General features: G+C 37.1%; 1 pseudogene; it reads left to right on the plus strand.

Annotated features, from left to right (window-relative positions):
- The first annotated feature begins 1,603 nt into the window (after positions 1 to 1,603).
- On the plus strand, positions 1,604 to 12,213 carry LOC148867261 (putative protein phosphatase 2C 35; annotated as a pseudogene).
- The last annotated feature ends 1,654 nt before the right edge of the window (positions 12,214 to 13,867 follow it).

The following is a 13,867-nucleotide window of genomic DNA, read 5'->3' on the forward strand; positions in this document are numbered from 1 at the left end:
GCAGAGTTGTAAGCTTATAACCAGATAAAGATTAATTCGATGTTACCCGAATTGAGAGAAGGATTGGTGTTAACTGAACAAGCAGTTCTCAATTTGAGGCTATTCTTGGAATCAATAAGGGGGGAGCAGCAAGGTCTAAGGTGTAGGAAATATTTCGGGAGAGGATGGTTGAGAGGGATTTCAATTCAAGTGTTTTTGTAGAATATATGTTAAAGACAAGGGAAAAATCTAATTTCACATCGGCAATGGCATGACCGAGGCCTCGATTCGCTCCGGGCTGCTTCACGCAAGAGAAGGCGTAACAGCTCCAGATGGAGACAATGGAGACCGCCAACTTCCACGACATCATGTACCACTTGGCGGTCGCATCCCAACTGGCTTTGGATGTTCGGAATCACTTTGATCGGTGAAGCTCCCCGGACTCCTCCAGTAAGTCACCGTTGCCGGTGTGCGGTGAGATCATCTAGTAGATGCATCTACAGATGACATGGTTACTTGTGTTTTAAGTTTTTTTGTCCTTTTGTGTCCGATTCAATCAAACACCTTCAACTAACTTACCATATGGGCGGCAGTTCCTAATAATCCAAGATAAATTAAGAATTTAAGAATGCAAGATAATTCAAGAATTCAAGATAAATCAAGATCCAAGATTCAAGTAAGTTCAAGATCCAAGGGAATTCCAAGAAGACAGGATAACTCATGCGCCCAGGGAGATCGGACGGTGGAGATCAAGACAAGATCAAAAAAGAGTTCGAACCTATCTAGAAGATTAGATGTTTGAGATCTATCATCATTTTTCTTTCTTAGTTATTCTACAATTTCCAGATGTATTATAAATATTGTTATTTTTCAAGCTAATAGACAACTTCAGTTTTTCGCCATCTTTTCTCTCTCCTCTAGAGATTTACTTTTAGCTTCGTCACTGCCGGGTAAAAATTTTTTAATACGCTGACATGGTTACTTGTGATTTTCAAGTAAAAATGTGTTGCACGTCCAATGCATCTACAGATGCACAGAATGCGCACTCGTTTTTGAGAGTTTAAGTATTGAAGTGAACGTTTTGAAATTCGGGTATTCATTTGAGATTAGGTCCAACAGATGCTAACCTGCAATTTACACTATTTAGATTGTGTTTGGTTTGAGACTTGGGAGAAAAGGTAAGGAAAGGATGTAAAAAGGTAAGGTTTTGATCTTTTTCTTCTTCTTGAATTTTGCTATTAATCTTCGTTACTTTTACAAGACCTCACACGTCGTCTTGTCTCAGATTCTTCCATTTTTTTATATAAATACTCGGTGCATCTTCATTGCATCGTCATCAGAAATTAAATTCTTGTTAAAGGACCGAAGGAGAAAGCTTCTTCCCGGTTTCACTAATCTATTCATAGCACCTTAGTTCACCGAAAAACCCACATCACAATTTTCTCTGAAAACTAAAATTCTCTTTCTCTAAGAGATAGATATCTACTGCTTCTTTCTTGGGTTTATCGCACAACACTGGCTTGTTCTGGAATTCGTTCTTAATTCTGTTTCTAAAAACCCATTATCTCAGAACACAGTTCTCTTTACATTCAAAACGTGGTTATTGTTCTTCGGTTCCCAGGTCATGTCGTGCTGTGGTCGGTATCAAGCAACCTCTGATGAAGATACCGCAGACGTGCGAGAAGTTGGGCCGCATTATAGCAACAACTTCCATGTTCAATGGAACCACGGTCACATACTCACAGGGAGGCTGTTGGAATTCGCCTCCATGCCTTCCCAAAAGTTCCAATTAGAGTATTCAGTGCTCACTCAGCGGGGCTACCAGCCCCGTAGGCCTGGTAAAGAGAATCAAGATAGTTTCTGCATCAAGACTCAGGTCCAAGGTGACCCAAACCTCCATTTCTTTGGGGTCTTTGATGGACACGGCAAGTTTGGCGCCAGGTGTTCGACTTTTGTATGGAATAGGCTGATAGAGATCCTCTCAGCCGATCCCTCGTTGGCAGAGGATCCTGTAGAAGCATACAATTCTGCTTTCGGGGCCACAAATTCTCAACTTAAAGAGAGCGAGATAGACGATTCAAGTAGCGGTACAACTGCAATTACCGCCCTGGTCAGTGGTGACAAACTTTTCGTGGCAAATGTGGGTGACTCGAGAGCAATAATCGCTGTCAAGAGTGGGAGTCGTGTTGTTGCAGAAGACCTATCACACGATCATAAACCATTTAGGAGGGATGAATATGATAGGTTGAAGGATTGCGGGGCAACGGTTTTGAATTGGAGTCAGTTTAATGGATTCGAAGATCCAGATATTCAGTCTTGGGGAGAAGAAAGTGATCCCTATGATCCCCCAAGGGTGTGGGTGTATGAGAATGGGATGTGTACGGGTTGGACTGCATTTACAAGGAGCCTGGGTAATGGTATAGCTGAGAAGAATGGAGTGATTGCAGTTCCTGAAATAACCACGGTTCAGCTCACATCTAATCACTTGTTCTTTGTTATTGCAAGTGATGTGTATTCGGTTACCTCTCCAGCCAAGCCGTCGTCAATATGGTAAGCCTTCTTTTTCTTTTTCTTTTCTGGCTATTGTTTTGTTAGGCCTTCTTCTTGTATTTTGATTATATGCATTTCTCTATTTTTCATCTTATCTGGATTGAGGTCATTAGCCTGTTATCACATTTTATTTCTCCACATCCTCTAGTGAACTTTGTACTCATCACCAAACATTAATGGAAATAGACAATTCACTTAATGGGTAGCGGCGGCTGTTTGGTAAGTCTTTTTAAGTACATCTTTCAATAGCACTTTTTTTAAGTACATCTTTCAATAGCCCTGCAGACCATAGGAGTATTGAGACCATTTGGTAAGCGTTGTTATACCAGCACCACATAGGCATTGACGTTTATTACATATGAAGCAAAATGAAACAATTGTTTGGTTTCACCGTTTATCAATAAATGGTAAAAAACTAAAACGTTTTGATTTTTGTGCATGGGGCATTTGGGAAAATGTCAAATTCTTGTTTCCCCCAACATCCCAACATTTCTTGAAACCAAGTGCTCATGTGTCACACTTTAATGAGTATTAATCTGGTAGAAGAATAAAAAATGTTTAAAGTGAATTCCAACCAAACAACAAAAACATGGAACATTTAAAGTGGAAAAGTATAAATAAATGTTTAAAGTGAAAAAACACAAATAAATAACCACCCATAAACATAAACGGAACCAAACACTCTCATAGATGGGTGTTTTTTAGATAAACTTTTAATTGAAAAGTGTTACTTTAAATGTTTATTGTTTTTGTTGTTTGATTGTGTACACCCCATAACAGTATCTTCCACCTGAGCTTACAATTAATGCTCAACGTAAGAATTTCATTTCAATAAACGTAGGGGCATTGGAAGTCTCATGCACATAAATCCAAGCATTTCTGTTTTTTAATGTTTACTTGATGAATTTGAAACCAACCAATGGTTTCATGCACAATAAATCAACGTCTAAGTGGCATTGATGTGGTGGTGTTTTTCAATAAGCGTCCATAGAACCAAATATAGCACTAGTCTACTGTGGTCTACTAGGCTGTTAAGCATAACATTTTACCCACAAAAATGAGATTAATTGATATCAGCATAATATCAACAAAAAAATTACTCCATACAAGCATGGTATGGTATCTATATGAATATATTAAGCTGAAATGTGTACGCAAGAAGGCTTGAGGATGAGCGAAATGGAATCTAACAATATTTTTTGCATTTTTTTCATAAAAATTACAAGAATGCCACTCTTTACCAACTCTCTCTTCTACTTTTTTTTCTTTCAAATTACAAGAATGCCACTCTCCTACCAACTCTCTCTCTCTCTCTCTCTCACTTTCTCTTTCTCTCTCTTGCTTTTTTTTCTTTCAAATTATAATAATGCCACACTCTCTCTCGTTTTCTTACAAATTACAAGAATGACATCTCTCTTTCCTGCCATCTCTCTCCTTATAAATTACAAGAATGCCACTATCTCTAATTGAGGGAGACCTCAGCTCAGCATCTCAATTGCTAGAGGACATGCAATCAAAGGTAGTCGAGTTCAAGCCGAGCCGAGCTTGAACTTTTGAGCTCAATCTCAAGTCTCTAATTTGAATCAAGCTCGAGCTAGACGACACCTCAACCATTGAGGGAGACCTCAACTCGGCACCTCGATCACTAAGGGAGATCTTGGCTCAACACCTCGACAACTGAGGGAGACCTCAACTTGGCACCTTGTCAACTAATGGAGACCTTAGCTCGACACTCGCCTGCTAGGGAAACCTCAACTTGACACTTTAGTAGTTGAGGGAGACCTTGATTTGGCACCTCGGCAATTGAGGGAGACCTCAGCTTGGCACCTCAACCGCTTGAGAGACCAACAATCAAAGGTAACTGAACTCGAACTTCCGAGCTTTTGACTCGAGTCGAGCTTGAACTCGAGCTCAAGTCTCCAATTCGAATTGAGCTCGAAGCTGATAGTTTATGACCGAGCCCCTACAACGCAGGGCCCCCTCCACTAGTTAACTATTAACATGAAACCTAGACATTGACCATTTGCATCAACAAAAGTAGTTATTGTTATAATTGCCCGTTAACACTAATTTGCATTCCTATTATATACAAAACTTGTCTTATTTGTCTCATTTGCACTCACCAACAATATAAAACTGATGCAAGTTTTGCATTCTGACCTGATTATAGCCCCAATTTCATGCTTCACAAACTAGAAAGTGGTCAAATAAAAAACAAAAATAAACAGAATTTACAGTCCACCCATTTGTACTCCCATGCATTTATACCAGTGTAAATAAAACATATCTTTAGGGCTTTGTTTGGATTTGGTATAAAACGTCATCGGTGTAAAAATACATAGATGATGATTTACACTGAACCGTATATATAGGTGACTGTTACATTTTGAAAACTATGATAAAAAATTGTAAAGTCTTACATTGATAAGATCGATATAATATTTACATCGATTATCAATGTAAAACTTTATGCTTGATGAGGTTTTACATCGATTCACGATATAAAACTCCACTCCATCCAAACACCAATAAATCTAAACCGGAGTGGAATTTTATGTCGGTCATAATTACACGCTCCTTCCAAACACCTACAAAACCAAACCAATGTAAATTTTACATCAATTCTTGATTTACATTGCTTCAAAATGCAGCATTAGTTTCTTGCATTCTTCCTATCAATGTTTTCAAAATCAAACCGGACTGGATGGTTGGACCAGAAAAATCGGGAACCGGTCACCTGACTGGTTCCGCTTAACCCCAAAACTGCTTTTTGGGACTGGAAGATTCACTAGTTCTTGCCAGGTGCATCTGGGACTGGAAGGCGTCCACATGATCATGATCCATCATACTTTTCCAGTGGAGGGAGCTTGAAGTCCCTTGGCATGGGGACAGCAAGGAGTTCTAGAGATAATGGGGAAGAAACTAAGAGGAGAGGGGTAACTTTTACTTCACCTGAGCATACCTCCTCTTTTCCTCTAAGCTCGGGAGAGACTCGGGTAGCAGTTCTGCAAGCTCATCGGCGTCTTCGCTGCTACTTTGCTGGATCGGTGTTGATGCTTGATGTTTCAGTGTCGCCGAGCTCGACGGGCTGAAACTACTGGTGGTGGCTCTGAACCGAAGGGCCCTGCCTATAGTCTGCGGTCAGGACCTCGAACGGATTCTCTACGAGCGGGAGCTCGAACTGCGAAGGCCGGGGTGATATGGGCTTGGTTGGCTGGGAGGCCCCCGACCTGCCCACAGGCTGTGAGGCAAGGGTGGCCGGCCTCTCCTTTTGTCTATGGGAAGAGGCTTGGCTCTTGGCGGGATCCTGGGTCTAGGAGGCCTCTCCCCAGCGAGGTCACTTACTCCGGCGGGAGGGCTTGGTTTGCTTTGTGCCTGGGTGCCAAGGGAGAAGTGGTGGCTGGGCCTAAGGCAAAGAGGGAAACTGCTGCTGATACTGGTACTGGTAAACCTGGTGTAGCACTTGTTGCTGATAGAGTTGGAATTGTTGAAATTGTTGCATTTGAGCTTGCATGGCTCGCATGCACTACATTAAGTCCTCCAACTAGTTTGGGTTGGTCGTTGGGGGCACAACCGAGGGTTCAGCAAAGGTTCTTCCAACTGTGGAAGGGAGTGGAGCGACTGCGGGTGCCACTATAAGAGGCATGTTCAAACAAGGAACTCCGTCCACGGAGAGGGGGATGGTGAACTGCCTGATACAGACAGTAGGAAGTTGGGGCTGCTCCTCAGATGCATTCTGGCTGGCACCACGTCCGGCGTTGCTGGAGGAAGCCATGAATGTTGAGTTTTCAGAAAAAGGAAACTGTGAAACCTTAGAGGGAGGCTTCTTGAAGTGTTTCCCACAGATGGCGTCAAATGATGCGGCACAATCCAGGCACTCCTAGTTGGCTACTGACTGGCTCCTAACTGGCAACGGACGACACTAGAGAAGAAGAAGGTGAGGGATTCCCGGGGGATTTGCCCTGCGGGAATACTCCGAAGCTTAAGTTAGAACACTAGGGGAGAAAGTAAAGAGTGTAAAGAGGCTAAGAGTGTAGGTCGCGCTAGATCACTGAGTTCTCAATATTAGCTCGAGAGCAAGTAAAATGACTCAAAATCAGTTTCGATTAGAGATCCCTCTCCCCTTCGGCTAAGAGGCTTTTATAGGGGCGTTCTTGTCAAATCGGGCATAACTGCCATTGGGCTTCTGTCGCAACCGTTACCTGCCAGGGCTGCACAGGTAACCGTTGCAGGGTACTACCCAATTGGATGGGTGACACGTCCTGGGAGGACAGACACAGCACCATCTGTCGAGAGACATGGATACAGTCTGTCGAATGGGCAGGGACTGCACCATCAGTCAAGAGACGTGGCGTAGTCTGACAGGTACGGTCTTGTTAGATAGAAGCTTCCTGAGAGCATTGCGTCGCTTACTTGCGAGCTACCTTGTAGCGAGCCACCCTATCGCACAGCAAGCTATCTTGTCGCGAGCTCCCAGGGGTACTTCGAGGTGACCTTCATCGAGATTGTCTTTGGGGCAGTCTTTTTGCCTAAGTGTTGGAGCGAGCTGGTTACCCTAGCTCGCAAGCTGGGATAATCTTGGAGTATTCCCTTTCAGTAGCTCGGGGGACCTCGAGCTCGCGTTGTAGCGAGCTCTTCCTATAGCGAGCTATGACGGAGCGAGCTATCCTGCAGGTTCGTTACTTAGTCGCAATCAGACTGTGGTGCTGAACTGTTGCTCGTGTTAAGTCAGTTCCACGTGTCATTGTCTTAATGGTTCGGGTCAAATCATCATCCATCAGTTTCAATAAGAGAGAGTGCATTCCCCGATCATTTACTTTGTCTGACAAAGGGATGATCCTGTCACTGTGATCACCCACTCAGGTCAATTCTCGGACTGCCCCAACATACCTAGGTTTTGACCCCTTCTAAGAATTGGAATTTGGTCTAGTTTAGGGTTTCAAGAAAACCCACACTACATGTACCTCAGGTTTCACCCTAACAAATGAGATAAGCCACCCTAACCAACTTGGCAGCACATTAGTGTTAACCTTGGTAGGATAAATCTCCACAAATCTATCCAACGGCTGTGAACATTTTAAACTAACACGAGTCTCATATGTGTCAAATTTAAGAATATTACATGGAAACACACCAATATAACATGAATCAAATATGCACTTTATTCATTTACAATAAATGCCATAATGTACATTAAGCTGATTAGAACTAAAAATGTTGAATATGAAAAAGTTAAGCTTTGTGAGGCAGCGGTTTTGAATTGCAGTCAATTGGCAAGGGTCTCAATCATGGGGTGAAGAAAGTGAATGCAATGATCCCCCAAAGCTGTGGGTGGAGCAGGATGAGGAGGAGTGGATAGGTGGGACTGCATTTACAAGGAGCCTGGGTGATAGTATGGTTGAGAAGATTGGAGTGATTGCTGATCCAGAAGTAACCACGGTTCATATCACATCTAATCACTTATTTTTTGTTATTGCAAGTGATGGTGTATTCCAATTCTTCTCCAGCCAAGCCGTCGCCAATATGGTAAGGCATTTTCCTTTTCTTTCTTTTAATTTTCTGTACATGCGGAAATGTATGTAACGTTAAAAATATATGGATGTTATGCATTCTAAGTTTGATCAGTTTGTGATCATGTAAAAAAAATTAAACAAAATTATTTTCTTCATTAAAAAAATTCTCATCTTTAGAAAGTAGATTGATTATTAAGTACTCAATCAATAATCAATCCCCAGATTGTTAAAGTCCAAAACTTAGGTGAATTTGAATTTAAGGTCTTCAAATCTTATCAGATTTCGGAAAGTGGAAAAATAATTAATTCTTTATTTTTTTTACTTTAAAAAATTAAAGCTGAGTTAGATTAATTTAATCCGAATTGAATTTGAGGCTGATCTGTCATTCATTTCGATTATCTTGGATTGGATGATGTAATTATGTAATGGGATAAGATTGGATTTGACTCCATCCAATCCGATTATAAAATAATGTTTATTGATATTAATATATAAAATTTATATAATTATGTTTAAAATTTATATAGTAAATAGATATACGGATTTATATATTTAACAAATTTAATATGTTATATCTGTATTAATTTATCACGTATAAAAGTTGAAAAGTAATTAATTTTTTTTTTATATTTTAAAAAATTAAACGAGAGTGGGTTTAAATCCGAATATGATCCAAATCTGCTAAGGTTCAAGTTCGAATATGAGATCTTCAATTCCAATCGGATTAACGGATTTCATAAAGTTTAAAAGTAGTTAACTTTTTAATTTTTTATCTATTTAAAAAATACAATGGAGCTGGATCAAGTTCGTTAGGATTTAATTTGAATTTTAGATCTTCAAATCCAATTGGATTTTGGAAATCTGAAAAGTAATAAACTTTTTTTGTGTACCCTTTAATTTGATTCTACTTCAATTTTTTAAACTACAAAAAAAGTTAATTACTTTTTAGCTTTTGAAATCCAATTGAATTTGATAACCCACAAGTAGAATTCAAATCCTAATGGATTTAGATTGGAATCAGATTTATTTTGACTGCTTCAATTTTTTAAAATACAAAAAAAAAAGTTAATTACTTTTCAGCTTTTCAAATCCTATTGGATTTGATTACCCACAAGTAGAATTCAAACCCTAACTGATTTAGATTGGAATCAGATTTAATTGGACTCTGCTTCAATTTTTTAAAACACAAAAAAAAAAATAATTACTTTTCAGCTTTTTGAAATCCAATTGGATTTGATAACCCACAAGTAGAATTCAAATCCTAACGGATTTAGATTGGAATCAGATTTTTGACTCTGCTTTAATTTTTATATTATATCTGAAAAACAACTGACCAATAAAATTCATGGATGGATTTTGATTGGTAAAAACTCTTTCTATATCATATCTTTTCTGTATCATAGATTTCCCCAAATTAAATCCAAATCCAATCTAAATCCATTAGGGTTTGAATTCGAATTGTGGGTCATCAAATCCAATTGGATTTCAAAAAGACAAATAGTAACTAATTTTTTTCTTTTTTGCATTTTAAAAATTTGAAGCATAGTTAAATTAAATCTGAATCCATTCCGAATCCATTAATCAGATCGGATTCAGATTTTGCTGGACTCGGTACAAATCCAAATCCAAAACCAGTCCGTTACGAAGTGGGGTATTAATAAATTATGAAGGGCACTTTAAGGAAATGAAAAAGTTGACAGAAAAACTTTTTATTATTTTGTACTGTAAAAGTTAAAGCAGAGTTAGGTTAAATCCAAACCCCATCCAAGTATTTTAGGATTTGAATTCAAATTTGAGTTATTCAAATTCAATTGGATTTCGGAATGTTGAAAAATAATTATTTTTTTAATTTTTTTTAAGTAGAATTAAATTAAATCCGAATCCGATCCAAGTTCGTTAAGATTCAAATTCAAATTTTAGATCTTCAAATTCAATCGAATTTTGGAAAGTTAAAAAGTAATTAACTCTTTTATTTATTTTTTGTATTTAAAAAAAAATTAAAGCAGAGTTAGATTGAATTCAGATTTTGCTGAATTTAATCCAAATCCGGTCCATTTAGAATCTTAAAAAAAAAAAGTAGGGTATTAACAAATTCAGAAGGGTGGTTTAACGTCAAACATTTACGAAAAGATAGAGATTGGAGAGCATTAAAATCCCTCAACAAAAAACATAAGATTCTCATTTATCCACATAGGCTCGTTCCTAGATCCATAAATGAAACCTCAAGTAAAGTTGGGTGTAATTCAAATGTGCCATAGGCTCATATCTACGCCCCACATTAAGGCTGCAACTTGGGCCGGGTTGGCCCGAACTTAATTAAAAAAGTTGGGTTGGGTTGGGTCGGGTTGATGTGCAAGTTAGGGTTAGGGTTGACCCCTTAGCTATTCAACCCAATCCAAACCCGACTCTATAGTACATATCATATATAAATATATGTTATATGTAATATACTAGCAAGGACCCGTGCGAAGCACGAGATTTATTAAGCGAAAGTTAAATAATAGAAATGGTCATTTACTAAAATACCCCTTATAGTTTCACAGATTTATTAAAATCTATCATGTATTTAGCATTTTATTAAAACACCACTTATAATTTGCAATGGATTTAATCAATCTTCCATTAGATGACAGTGGAAAATGGCATTTTTGACCCTAATGTTCATTTGAATAAATTTAGTCAAAAGAAAATAAAAATAAAAATACATTTTTTGCCCTTAATAAGACACGGGCAACCAATCTATTGGCTATATTTGGTCAGTTTTGTTTTTTATACTAATAAAGTGTTAGGGTATTTTTTTGAATAAAAAAATATGGGCGTAATGACAAAACAAAGACTCTTTAATGAAAGATTGATTAAGTAAATAAGTTGTAAAATATATGGGATGTTTTAGTAAAGCGAAAACTATAAGGTAGTTTAAGTAAATATGTAAAGCTATAAGGTGTGTAGGAATGGCGATGGGCGGGTGTGTGTGTGTGTGTGTATATATATATATATATATATATATATATATAATTAAGGTCAGGGTGGGGTGGGGACCCCAATCCCCATCCCCGCCCCCACCCGCCAAAACAATCCCCATCCCTGACTCCATTGGGTTGGGAAATTCAAGTCCCCGTTAGTAAATGACCCTAATAGAAACACACAAGAGTATAATACAAAAATAACAACAATTAATTTTAGTTAGGTTTATGATAATTATGTATTTTGATGCCTTAAAGGCATCATTTTAGGGGTATTTTAGACCTTAGACTGACTAATTTGTACCCTTTTCTGGATAAATTCAATGTTATAACATTTGAGGATCTCAATACAAATTCTAGGTAAAAATCGGGAAATTTATAGAGTTTTCTGCGGATTTGGGGAAATTTGTGAGAATTCCAGCCAAGAGAGGGAGTGTTTCTGTGAAAAACTGAGCACAGGAGGTTGCCTCCTATCTCTAAACCCAGAAAGGTGCCCCTCCTACTGATTATCATACTCCCCACTCCTTAACAAACCCTAGGGCACCTTGTCACTCATTTTTTTCACCTCTAACAAACCCTAACCGCCCCTAACTGCTAAACTCCCTAACATATAATCTCAACCATCCAAGCCTTAGCAACCTCTCATTCCCTTAGATCTTTACCTTACAATCTCCACCCTCCATTCTAGGGTGCCACTTAACTCCTAATCTCCACCTTTCAACCCTAGGTGCCCAAATCTCCACCATTCAATCCTAAGAGCTTAAACCCCAGCCCTCCATACTTATAGGCGCCCTCTCCTTTTCACTCTAGTCGTAGGATCCCTCTAGTTTAATCTTAACCCTCAATTCTTAAATCCTAGGGGCGCCCATTTTCTGCATAAACCCACTAACCGCCCCTCTCTTTCTCTATAATCCAAGTTTTGTCCACCCTTCTCTATAAAAAGGACCCCAAGGGCCCTAGAGAAGGGGTTGGTCAATTCGCACAGTTCACAAGGCTAAGGTTTCTTGAGAAGTTCAAGGGTTGTAGAAAGGAATGACGCCCAGATCTTATCAAAATGGGTTCCTACAAGCAGTCTAGCAAATTTGCAACTACCGCCACTAGATTTGATCAGCCATCCCTTTCGTTTTCTTTATTTTCTTTCATATTATTTTTGTTCTGGCAATCTTTTAGATGTAATTTCAGTTTGTTTGTGTGTTTCGCAGATCTGAATTCGTTCGATTCAAGGCTAAGGTGTCTCGAGGGGTTCGAGGGCTGAACGGAGAGAGAAAGCATGTATTTCGTCTTCCCGGAGAGCTACCACCACTGGATCCGAATTTTGGATCATTTTTATTTATTATTTTTGTTGATTTCAATGTTCTTTAATTTCTGAATTTTAATTATTGCCTTGTTCAATTTAGAACATTTAATTTCAGCATTAATAAATTTTTTGTTCTTATTTTTTGCAAATCCCATATATGTTTTTCTTTTATTTCTCAGGAACAAAAATAATAATTTTTATTCTTGCTTCCCTATGGGGTTCAACCCCTTCCTCACCACGTACTATGTTGTTTAAGGTTGCGTGAGGATTGGAAAAATTTACAAATCTCTAAACTGGTGCTACGGGTGTTTAACGATGCATCCTGAGTGCACCAGTTTATTAATCAAACTGATGAAACCGACCAACCCGATTAACTCGACCCGAGTTGGTCGGTTTTCTAGTATTTCAAGTTGGCTTTGGTTCAAAAATTTTCCGATTCAACCAAGTTGGATCAGTTTCACTTCGGCCATTTGTAAACCGACCAAAATCGAACAACCTAACCATGGATATATATTAATATTTTATATTTTAAATATAATTTTTAATATGAAAAAATGGAAATTTTCCCATCTTTCTTAATCTAAAATGTTTTATATCATAAATCTAATTTCTAAATTTAATTTTAACAATTGCGTTGTAATTTTTAAAATTAAATTAAATTTTTAAGTTTAAATCTTTTGAACTGACTGACCAAACCAAAAAATTGACCCAAGCTGATACAACTTGAGTCGGTCGGTTAATCGGTTTCAGCTGACGAACTCCCTAACTTGACCAAGTCAATTTGTTTGGCCAAATATCCTACGACCGAACCAAACCAACTCATGAACACTCATAATTTCAACTAAATTAATAGTCTCATCTCTGATAAAAAAAACAATAGTTTAATCTCCAATAATTATTGAAAATTTATAGCAAAAACACACAATTATTGAAAATATATTGACAATAAAAAATACAATAATTATAGAAATAACAAAAATACAATAAGTACTAAAAATATATTAACTTAGTCAATAAATAGTATAATTTCAAATAACAGTTTAATCTCTAATAATTATTAATCAATAGCTTATAACGAAAATACTATAAATACAATAAGTACAATAAATTAAATTTAAAATTCAATAATAGTAATTTAATATCCAATAATTATTGAAAGTTTTCTATTAAATAAAAAAACAAAATAAATTTATACATAATTATTGAAAATACATTTACCAAAAAAACAAGAAATAATTACTTAAAATACAATAAATATTAATTTTAGCATATATAATTATATAATAAATACAGATTAAGAGTTTAAAATTATTATTAATAAATATTAAATTTTTTGAAAGTTATTTTCTAGAATTATTACTTGATATACGTGAAATTGAATATTTACAATATTATGTAAAAATATTAAATTATGATTAATTTAAATATTTTGTTATAATTATTTTTCTACTCTTTCGAAATTTTTTTCGTTTATTACATAATTTCTTTATTTTAACTGTTTAAAGTTTAGTTATGTTAAATATTTTGATATTTAAAACAACTAGTGGTTTAAATACTTAAATATT

The sequence above is a fragment of the Nelumbo lutea genome, chromosome 3, assembly GCF_056320005.1.
Source record: "Nelumbo lutea isolate HS-2025 chromosome 3, American lotus-T2T, whole genome shotgun sequence".
NCBI classification, from domain to species: domain Eukaryota; kingdom Viridiplantae; phylum Streptophyta; class Magnoliopsida; order Proteales; family Nelumbonaceae; genus Nelumbo; species Nelumbo lutea.